The sequence below is a fragment of the Girardinichthys multiradiatus genome, chromosome 19, assembly GCF_021462225.1.
Source record: "Girardinichthys multiradiatus isolate DD_20200921_A chromosome 19, DD_fGirMul_XY1, whole genome shotgun sequence".
NCBI classification, from domain to species: Eukaryota; Metazoa; Chordata; class Actinopteri; order Cyprinodontiformes; family Goodeidae; genus Girardinichthys; species Girardinichthys multiradiatus.
The window spans coordinates 42015513-42027540 of record NC_061811.1 but is presented as its reverse complement, the minus strand read 5'-3'; positions in this window follow the sequence as shown (position 1 = coordinate 42027540).

Genomic DNA, 12028 nt, shown 5'->3' with positions numbered 1-12028 from the left:
TGAACTCTGTTCTTAGGTACATACATTTTGATAAGAATTTGACACATCAGGGAAGTGGGTAAAACTTTGGACTTGTAGCTCCAGAAAATATCTTTACTACAGACCTTGTCATTACCTGGGCTCATATTGATGTTGAAGAGGACCCAAGATTAGGGAAATGTTAAAAATCATCAAATAAGTGTGCCAAATTAAATGACATCGAGAGAAACATGGACATCAGACAGAAAAAAAACACACATTCACAGCCAGTTTGTTGTTTGTGTCAGTCACTTTGAGAGAAAATAGCTGTATTGATTTTCGTGATTTCCTGTGGTTGACAGCAGTTGCAACACACACACACACACACGCACACATCTTCTATAGGCAACATTCATATCCACAAATTATACATTGCACACATATACACACAAACAAAACTCCATCTCCACTTGCTGCTGACAGCTGATTGGTGGATTAGACGAGGTGACTAAAAGCAGCAAGGTAATCTTCTCTCATTATTTCAATTACCAGGCTAAATGCAGCAATCAGCTGCATAATGATGGCTGCTGGGTGAGAGACGGAGAGAATAGAGGTAGAGAGAGCAGAAGGGGAGTTGTGAAGGGGAGAGGTGGCAAGAAACTGAAATGGACTGAAAATGGGAATGATATTTGCGTTGATCTTGGAGAAACAGATATTTGGAGAAAAGAAATACCTTGATGAAACTATTGGTGGAACCACCCCTATAACAGCTGCTGTGTTCTGGGGTTATAATGACAGTGAAGGGTTGGGGGTCAAAGACATTGTTTAATGAGTGAGCTTCTAATCATAAAAGTCACAAAAGAGGTAAGGAGTAGTCCTGAGGTCATAGAACTATTATATCAGCGGTTAAGAACACACTTCTCATTTATATCATGAGATGGAAGGAGTAAATAATCTGCATTTATATAATTCCTGAACATCGGGCTAGGTTTAACATAACATTTAAAACTTGTTATTTTAACAAGTATTCATATTGCATATCCTAACCCTAAATTTCTATATTTTTTCTCTAATAAACATATACACAACACTGTGCATACTGAGTCCAGTATAAAACTGTTGTCAAGGCGTGATATCTAAATAACAAACTGTCAATAACTTGTTTTAACAAAAAGCATGAATAGATCTTTTCAGGCTAAACAAGAAAGTTTCAGTAATTTGCATGAGTGAAAATTACTCTTGTGGACAAATAAGTCAAACGTGAGATTTGGACGCAACAACTAAGGCGCAGGAACAATATAATAAGAAAAGAACATTAAACAACAGGGGAAACTATATAAAGATTTTTTTATTGTTTAATAATTCATGATTTCTGTTTAATTTACTTGATCTTTCTCTCTAGCTGATTTAGCTAAAGACTGTACCTTGGTGATGGTGAGAGAGGCTGCCTTTTAGTGGTAATATATTGGCAACACATTAGGGGTAGCAAGGTTACCAAGATATATTGTAATGCATTGTAAAATATGACTTCTATTCTTCAGTCTTAAAATCTTATTACCACTGATAACACTTTGCAAAGTAAAACGTTTTAACCACTGTGAAAAAATACACCAGATCATGTGAAACAAAGTTTGACTATTTAAGCAAGACATTGTCAAGACTCTGGTTTGCTGAACAAGAGAAGGTTGGTGTCCTTTTGAATCTGATAGTTCAATTACACAGTTCTCCGTTGAAGCCATAACTTCTAGTCTTCTCTCAAGGTTTACCCCCTAAACACTGAACATTGCACTGATTAATTACCTTCAAAGAGAAATATACACTATTCTGGTCAGAACCTTTTGGTTCAGAATCAAATAAATTGTTTATTATCATACCATTTGGTCATCAATTGCATCATCACATCTAAACAGCCTATCAAAAAACCACATCAGCTGTCCATGCAAAGATCCTTCTGATCCTGTCATAATTGGCCCTGAACCAGGAGATTGAGCAGGCACAATTCAGAGACAGGAGAAGATTTAACAAGTTTATTGAAGGAATGTTCTGGGATCAGCTCACTAAGGGAGAGATGAGGATCAGTAACTGGGCAAATGGTAGTGAATGTACAAGAGGAAACGCAAGGCTTACTTTGAGATGGAAAGGAGGATTTTGGGGAGAGGTGAGCAATCCACAGATGCTGAGGTTAACAGCCTGGTGTGCTGTGTGAGTGGGCTCCTCCAGTTGGTGAGTTGCGTCCGAGGGTGGACAGGCAGGGCGTGTAGAGCAAGAAGTAATTCTGCAAGCTTATCTTGTGAATCCAAGGAGGTCACTTAGTTGAGGTAAATTCATTGAAGTATTTACCGACTTGGCAGGAAGCAGAACCTTGGTGATAAATCCAGGACGAGGTTTCACTGACAGCAACCTTAAGAAAGGTATACAGCCAGGGTTAGTAGTAGCAGGTTGAGCACAGGTAGATACAAAGCAGAGTCTGTTGGTCTGATTACCACTCAGGGTGAACAAACAATCCAACGCCTCCTCCAAGGTTTCAGCAGCTTATGAAGCTCCTCAGTGATTCCTCCTGATGGGAAACAGCTGTGCAGCTGCACCGCCAGTCGCACCGTGGTGGAGAGTTGAAAAACACAACAGCCACACAAACACAACCAACCTGCACACAGCTCCGCAGCCTGGCAGATCTCTCTGTCCTCTAAAACTATTTTTTTGGGTTAACAACGGTCCAATGCTGACATTTGATTTACATCCGTGCACATGTCTTGGTCACATTGGATGTTTTAGGAGTGACTCTATCTAGGACATGCCTTGTGACAGCGGTCATAGGTGATTTTGTGGTGTTTTTTAACCTATAAGTTATTTTGTCTGTGTTAATTATGTTTGATCTGTAGAACAATATCAGTAAATGATAAATGGCCTGCATTTGTATAGCGCTTTATCAAGTCCCCAAAGCACTTTACACTACATTCAGTCATCCACCTATTCATACACACATTCACACACTGACAGTATGTGGTAGTTATCCAGTGTTAAAACATGTTTTACCCCAGCAGCTGTGTGCCACCATCAGGACACTTCACTTCTATGCAAAGTTTTACAGCTGCTCAACGATAATTTTATAGTGCATTAATTTGCAAATTATACATTAGATTATTGATAATGAAATACATATAAATTTATAAAATCTACATTTTAATAATCAAATGGCACCATTCTTTTTCATCACCTCTTATATAACATCACTGACTTTTTTGTTATATGTTTGTTATATGTGTGCTGTGAGCCACAACAGATGAGAAGAGTCTTAGTAAGTAGCTTTAGTTTATAATTGTCAATAATGGTAACACTATCATCTGGACAAAGTCAGGAGCACTGTGAGGATGATGTTTTTTGAATTCTCCAGACCATTTAACACAATTCACCCTGATTTGCTTTGTCAGAAACTCCAGAAGACTTAGGTGGAGGCCTCAACAATCTCCTGGATCAAAGACTACCAGACAAACAGACCACAGTTTGTGAGACTAAAGGGTTGTGAGTCTAACCAGGTAGTCTGCAGCACAGGAGCACAACAGGGGACGGTACTCTCATCATTCATCTTCACTCTGTACACCTCAGACTTCCAGTACAAGACAGACTCCTGTCATCTGCAGAAATACTCGGATGATTCTACAGTCGTGGGGTGGATCAGAGATGGACAAGAAGCTGAGTACAGGGAGCTGGTGGACGTCTACAAGAAGGGAAAGAGCAGGCTGTACTTCTTGAGGAAGCTTAGGTCATTTGGTGTTTGCAGCAAGATGCTGCAGATCTTCTATAAGTCTGTTGTGGAGAGTGTGATCTCTTCTGCCATCATCTGCTGGGGAAGCAGCATCAGAGCCAGGAACTTAAAAAAGTTCAACAAGCCGATAAAGAAGTCTGGTTCTGTTCTGGGGACTCCTCTGGAACCTCTGGAGATCATTGTGCAAAGAAGGATTCTTCATAAAAAGAAGAACATTATGGAGAACCCCGATCATCCTCTTCATGAGACTGTCCTACAACAACAGAGTGTCTTCAGTCAGAGGCTTCTTCAGATCTGCTGTAAGACGGAGCGCTACAGGAGATCGTTCCTGCCCACAGCCATCAGCATCTACAACGTATCTTTGAGGAAACCTGCAGAATATGAGCTACAACAACATTTAATTTCCCTTTGGGATTAATAAAGTATTTTTGAATTTGAATTGAATTTGAATTCAACACTCCTCCCTTCAGGTTCTCCTCCTCTGTTCAGTTTGGTTTTCTCCCTGCAGTATGAATATGACCAGCATGGTGACTAAACATAGTAAATAATAACAAGCAAATCAAAAATAATGATGAGCATGTAAATAAGCTACGTTTAAACATTTTGATGCTGTGTAACAATTCATTTAATCAAGCTAAATTTTATCGTCATAATTTCCATATTTCTGAATCCAGTCTAAATTCTGTCATTGGTTAATTTCTATCCATTGATTACTAGGAGCCCTTTTTTTTTGTTTCTTTTATCAACCAATCACAGCTCTTAGAAGACAGCGTCACACCTAACAACGGGGGACAACAACACCTCCTCACTAAGATAGGAATTTCTGTCTTCTCCTCTCTCAAAGTTGATCTCAGCAGAGAACAGAATCACTCTTAAGCTAGGAGTCCTGGGCAGAAATTTTTAGGCTAAGATAGGAGCTCTCTGAGAGGACTCTGAGAATCTTTGTGAATACGGGCCCTGATCTTTTAGTTATCAGGCTCCTCTCCAGTGGAAGCAGCTCCCAGTTTTAGTCCTTGAGTAAGTGCCTAATTTTTAGAATAGGCTTAAAACACTTATTTTTGATAAAGCTTATAGTTAAAGTGGCTCAGGTTATCTTTAGCTATTGTTGCATTTTTGCTGCTATAGGCTTAGGCTGCTGGAGGATATACTTACCACTCTTCCTTAGTTTGCTACATTCTCCTTCTACTCCCTGTCACAATCTGTCTGTGTTAGGTTTTGAGTTTGAGTTCTGTTTATTTTCTTTGCACTGCCATGTTCTTTATTTCCTTTTTTCACTTCACTTAGGTTTATCAGATTCATTCTGTTGTTTAGTTGTTTGCTACTTCCCTGGATTCCTAGGTATTATGTTTTAGTTTGTTTTCTTGTAGATCTGTTTTCTTCCTGTTCATGTTCTTTTGGTAGTTTCATTGTTTACTTTATTCTGTTCACTTAGATGTTATCTCCCTGCACCCTCTGCTCATCTGTGTTAATTAGTTAATTAGTCAGTTTGCTTTTTTGCACTCTACATAGAAGCTACAATGGCCTGGTTTTCTGTTTAGCTGTGAAACCTTTCTGGAGGAGGGGCGTCGACTGAGGGGCCAATACCTTTATGCTGGCTGGCTTCCTATAGATGAGACACATCGGCCTTTTGCTTTTTGGCATTGTTTCTTGTCAAGACAAAGCAATTAAAGCATTAAAGGTCACTAACAAAGCCACTGTTAGTGCTGTCTTTCATCCTCTACCCTTTAAAACTGAGCTCAGAGCATCTATATTTAGCTGTTTTTCTCTCTAGCTTCCATAACTCTATTTTTTTAAACACAGGAAGTGGTCCTGGATCAGTGCATCTGTGTATGTTTTCTGTCTTCTCAAAACCTAGTCAGGGCATTAGAGCACTCGCACTGATCCAGGTTTGCCAGAGATTTTTCTGTTAAAGCGGAGTTATCCTCTCCCCTGCCGCTACATGCATGCTCCGTATGAAGGACTCCAGTTTAATTTGACATGACCTCTTAGATGCTGCTGTCCAAATTGCTGCGCTCAGTTTGAACTTGAAAAGGTAATTAAAGATGTTGCTGTAGAATACTCTCTCAATTATTCTGATGTATTAGTTATTAATCAAGACTATACTGTGGTTTTCTGCAACAATTTGACTGTAATTTTCATAGTATTTTTAGAAAGTGAACAGTGAGATAGTTGAGTTTTGATCAATTTTGTTATTTACTAAAATCAACATGCAACAGTTAAAAATGTTCATGGATGTTTAAGAAGTCTTTACAAAGCTGTATTTTAGTACAGATTATGTCATGTACTTTAATGCACTATGAGGTTATTGCCGTGGTCATGAAACAATGTGTAAAAGAGCAGTGGGCTGTTGGCAGGGCAGAATATAATTAACATTTAAACAGTAACTTACAAAAAAATACATGCCAAACTCACCACTGTTGTTAATGATCTATCAAGGGACTGCTGATGCCTGTTGTGCTGGTTACAATCACTCAAAACATTCACTGCCACTGAGAATGGTGTATGTGTTCTCACACATCAAACTTCAGTATTCTCTATATTTATTGGTTATCACTAGCTACAGGCTGAAAGGATGAGAAAGAGCTCCCAGTATGGGCAGCTGGTATGGTGTAGAATGGTTTTGTAAGCTTTCTGTCAAGACGCTTAAATGTCAGAGGTACATTGCTGATGAGCAACATCGCCGTGAACTAGATATAAGTGTCAATGGGACAATAAGAATGAGAAGGTTTCTCAAAAGTCTAGGCAAGCATTTCAACAGGTAGAGTAGCCAATGTCTGTTTAAAAAAAAGCAGGTGAAATAATATTAAGTAAACTACTATCAGAGGAGCAGTGGTTGTTAGTTGAACCAGGGACACTACTCATAGAATCCCTCACTGGAAGCATATCGGTATTTCGGAAGGTCAAGGGCACATGTGGAACTTTGGATGCAAGACTCCACAAAGGATTTCCCAGTAGGCTGCAGCATCGCATTCCACTATTCAGACTTGCCTAGACAAAAACATGGGTACATTAAGGAATTAAATGAGGCATTTGGAAACTGACTTCATATTACTCTATCTTGTGTGTCATGGTTTCTCTTTTTTATTTTCCTTATTTTGCACAAAATGCTTAAAAGTAGGTTAGGTTTGAGTTGGTTCTGTGGTCCATGGTTGGATAGATATGCAACTATCAAACGATTAAAATTAATACATTTTTGCACTTCAGTGGATACAGATTTGATGTGTTCAAAACCAAAAATTTTTAACCTGTACAAACTAAAAAAAAACTATGGCTGCAATTTCCCTTTCAGAGGATATCATATTCAAAAGGAAGACCAGATAAGTAACTTTTTGACTCAGTCATTGGACACCAAAGTACGTGAGTCAGTCAGTCATTTCCTACGCTTTTTCCAAAATAGGTCATGGGGAAGCTGGTGCCTACCTCCAGCAGTCTAGGGGCGGGAGGCGGGATGCACTCTGGAAAGGTTGCCAGTCCATTGCAGTGGACACCAAAGTAGTTACTAAAAGTTAGGTTACACACTACAACTTCTACAACCCCAGGAACAGCAGTCACAAGGAGAGCACAATGATCACAGCAGCTTTCCAACCCTCCTTGGCATCACTAGTAGATTACTTTGTCCAACTGGATCATTTTGGGAATAATACATTATCCACTATAGCAGTCCATTGGCTCGAGCATTTCACATGCTCAAGAAAAGGACAGCAAGTCTTTCTGGCACAACATGCTGATGATAGATTCCTTTTCTTCCATTCACAGTCATTCTATTAAGGTTTACAAGAAGGTTGAAGGATGAGCAACATGTTTTAAGATGCACTAGATTGGTTCAAATAGTATAAAATAATATTTCTGAAGTAGGATCCCAAGGAGTCAATAGATTTAGTGGTCCTTCTAACAGATATACTTAGGTGTATGTTGGGTAGCTTGTTATGACCCCTGCAAAGGGCTGGTGCACTGAATTCCATATTAGCATATTGCTTTGTAGACTTTGTGAAGCGCCTTGAGACGACAATGTGTTGTGAATTGGCGTTATATAAAGAAAACTGAATTGAATTTTTTTAATGAAATACTAATTTGAATTGCCCGGAAGAAATTGCATGTGATTTTTTTCACGTGATCACAATTTAGGAAATGAGATTTCACATCCCTCAAACACCAGCATTTTAGCCAATCACTGTAAAAGCATGCTAGTGTTACCATTGACCTCTCTTGCCTACTCAAAAAGCATTACTGTTTAAAAGTTTAAACCCATCATTTGACCTTCATGTCTGACTCATTTTTGTCACCATTTTCTCTCTTGCATTGCCTCCCACCACCCCCAGCACAGACAGTTTGATTGGCAGGGTGCACAGATGCTGCTCTAGAAACAGGTAACCTGATCTACAGAGCCCATCTGGTCAAAGCTCTGTTGAGTTCACACACACACACACAAACACACACACACAAACGACTCATTTTCACACGCAGTGAAATACACAAAAAGATAAAAGATAAACATTTACACTGGAAAACAAATAAAAGTAAGGATATTGCAACAGATATTGATGCAACTGCATCAAATAAATATGGAGAAGAAGCACTGTCACTTACAGTACACACACGTGTGTTTCTTCTTGGTGTTACTTGGTTTGCATTGATCTGAATGTCACTTGTGAAGCTCCTCAGACAACTAAACAAGGATTTGTGGTGTTAGGTACTGCAAAATCCCAAACCTCCAGGTGGTGCTGGCATCAGATGTAATTAAAATGTGATCATTGGGAAGATCACTAACTGGGCTAAGATAAGCTTGTATATTATTGTTACATGTTCTGAATACAAACTGCATTTTAATTTTAAATATAAAAAAATTAAGCAAAAGCTCGAGTTTGTTGATATTATCCTTCATGCTGCAGAGGTAATGCAAAGAAGATATCTTTTTCCCTTAACTAGTTTAGAATTTGGTGCTTATGATTCAGAGAAGACACTTTTTTGTTAAATAAGTTTATCTTAGAAGGACTAAAAGGCAGCAGATGTCTGTTCTGCGGTCAGATAACCTTATTTCTGATTTTATCACAAATATACAAAAACAGCAAAAGGTTCTGTAAATGAATATAAGTTGTAATATGAATAAAGGTGAGACATTTAACCTAATTTTGATTTTATTATCTGGAAGGCTTTTTTTTTTTAACAGAACACTACTACACCAGATTCTGCGTGATCCAAACCAGGTTTCATTTTTGCTGCCAGTCACTTTGTGTTCTCTCTCTTATTTTCCATATGCCTGAAATGTTGTGTTTGTGTTTTGTGTGCATCTTTTTCCTCCAAGGGAAAAATTACACATTAAAGAAGGTAATTATTCATAGGAGGCTGGCTCCCTGGTTCATTTCAGAGCTGCATACTTTAAAGCACAATGTTAGAAAATTGGACAGAAAATGGCACTCTACACACCTAGAGGATTCCTACTTAATCCGGAAAAATAGCCTACTGTTGTATAAAAAGACACTTCACCAAGCTAGAACAGCTTATTTCTCATCATTAATAGAAGAGAACAAGAATATAGGTTTTTATTTAGTACAGTTGCTCTGTTGAGTCATCCATTCCCTTAGCTCTCAGCAGTCATAACTTTATGGGGTTCCTCTTAAAAAAAATTGATTCTATTAAAAATAAATTATTGATACATTTCTGAAGATGATTACTTCATCCTCAGCAAGTGCGACAACATTGGAAATAACTGTAGAACCTGATCTGTGTTTGGACTGTTTTGATCCTGTGAAGCTTCCTGAGTTATCAGAAATATTAGCTTCATCTAAACCTTCAACTTGTATGTTAGACCCAATCCCAACCAAATTATTTAAGAAAGTGTTTCCTCTGATTACCAGCCCCATTTTAGATATGATTAATCTATCTTTAGTAAATGGATATGTACCCAAAGCTTTTAAGGTAGCTGTAATTAAACCTTTACTTAAGAAACCTTCGCTTGATCGAGATGACTTGAAAAATTACAGACCTATATCCAATCTTCCATTCTTATCTAAAATTCTTGAGAAAATAGTTGCTAATCAAATGTGTGAACATTTATACAGCAATGACCTGTTTGAAGAGTTTCAGTCAGGTTTCAGAGCTCATCATAGCACTGAAACAGCTCTGCTGAAAGTCACTAATCATATTCTACTAGCCTCAGATAATGGACTTGTGTCTGTTCTGGTTCTGTTAGATCTCAGTGCTGCATTTGATCCAGTCGATCATAATATTCTCTTAGAAAGGCTGGAATATGCTGTAGGGATCAGGGGAACAGCGCTAGGCTGGTTTCAATCTTATCTGTCTGACAGATTCCAGTTTGTTCATGTAAATGATAAATCATCTTTAAACTCCAGGGTTAATTGTGGAGTACCACAGGGTTCAGTACTTGGGCCAATTCTCTTTACTATATATATGCTTCCAATAGGTCAAATTATCAGGCAGCATGGGATAAATTTTCACTGTTACGCTGATGATCCTCAGCTTTACTTATCCACAAACCTCACACCTAAAAGACATCACCGAGCCCCTCCTGGACCCCCTGCAATTTGCCTACAGAGCAAACAGGTCTGTAGATGATGCAGTCAATCCTTCACTTCATCCTCCGGCACCTGGACTCCACAGGAACCTATGGATTTCAGCTCTGCCTTCAACACCATCGTCCCAGTTCTGCTCCAGGAGAAGCTCTCCCAGCTGAGTGTGCCCGACTCTACCTGCAGGTGGATCACTGACTTTCTGTCTGACAGGAAGCAGCGCGTGAGGCTGGGGAAGCACGTCTCTGACTCCCTGACCATCAGCACCGGTTCCCCCCAAGGCTGTGTTCTCTCTCCTCTGCTCTTCTCCCTGTACACCAACAGCTGCACCTCAAGCTTCTGAAGTTTGCGGATGACACCACCCTGATCGGACTCATCTCTGATGGTGACGAGTCCGCGTACAGATGGGAGCTGGACTATCTGTTGGACTGGTGCAGCCAGAACAATCTTGAGCTCAATGCTCTAAAGACAGTGGAGATGGTTGTGGACTTCAGGCAGAACCCAGCCCCACCTGCCCCCATCACCCTCTGTGACTCCACAATTGACACTGTGGAATCTTTCCGCTTCCTGGGAACCATCATCTCCCAGGATCTCAAGTGGGAGCCGAACATCAGCTCCCTCATCAAGAAAGTTCAGCAGAGGATGTTCTTCCTGCGGCAGCTGAAGAAATTCAACCTGCCAAAGACTATGATGGTGCACTTCTACACAGCCATCATTGAGTCCATCCTCACCTCCTCCATCACCATCTGGTACGCCGCTGCTACAGCCAAGGATAAGGGCAGGCTGCAGCGTGTCATTCGGTCTGCTGAGAAGGTGATTGGCTGCAGTCTACTGTCGCTCCAGGAACTGTACACCTCCAGGACCCTGAAGCGGGCAGAGAAGATTCTGGCTGATCCCTCCCACCCCGGTCACAGACTCTTTGAGACTCTCCCCTCTGGCAGGAGGCTGTGGTCCATCCGGACCAAAACCTCACGCCACAAGAACAGTTTTTTCCCATCTGCCACCAGCCTGGTTAACAAAGCCCGGAAACCACCCTGACATTCCCCCTTTCCCCCACACCCCCCCTTTTTTTGCTGACAGGACACCTGTAACCTGTAACTCTATGCGTTACATTAACGCTCAGCTTGGACTCCTGCTTACTTGCACTGCTTTACTTGCACAATGATCACCTGCACTGTTGTATTGCTCTTGCATCTTATACTGCTCTATATTTACTCTCACTCACTTAAAACTGTGCACTTATATTTATATTATATTGTAGATATGTTTGTACTGTTTAATTTGTACTGTATTGCACCGACTACGCCAAAACAAATTCCTTGTATGTCCAAAAACGTACTTGGCAATAAAGCTTTTCTGATTCTGATTCTGATTCTGATTCTGAGATGGGAGGTGGACCATCTGTTGGACTGGTTCAGCCAGAACAACTTGAGCTCAACGCTCTAAAGACAGTGGAGATGATTATGGACTTCAGGCAGAACCCAGCCCCACCTGCCCCCATCACCCTCTGTGACTCCACAATTGACACTGTGGAATCTTTCAGCTTCCTGGGAACCATCATCTCCCGGGACCTCAAGTGGGAGCCAAGCATCAGCTCCCTCATCAAGAAAGCCCAGCAGAGGATGTTCTTCCTGCAGCAGCTGAAGAAATTAACCCTGCCAAAGACTATGATGGTGCACTTCTACACAGCCATCATTGAGTCCATCCTCACCTCCTCCATCACCATCTGGTACGCCGCTGCTACAGCCAAGGATAAGGGCAGGCTGCTGGGTGTCATTCG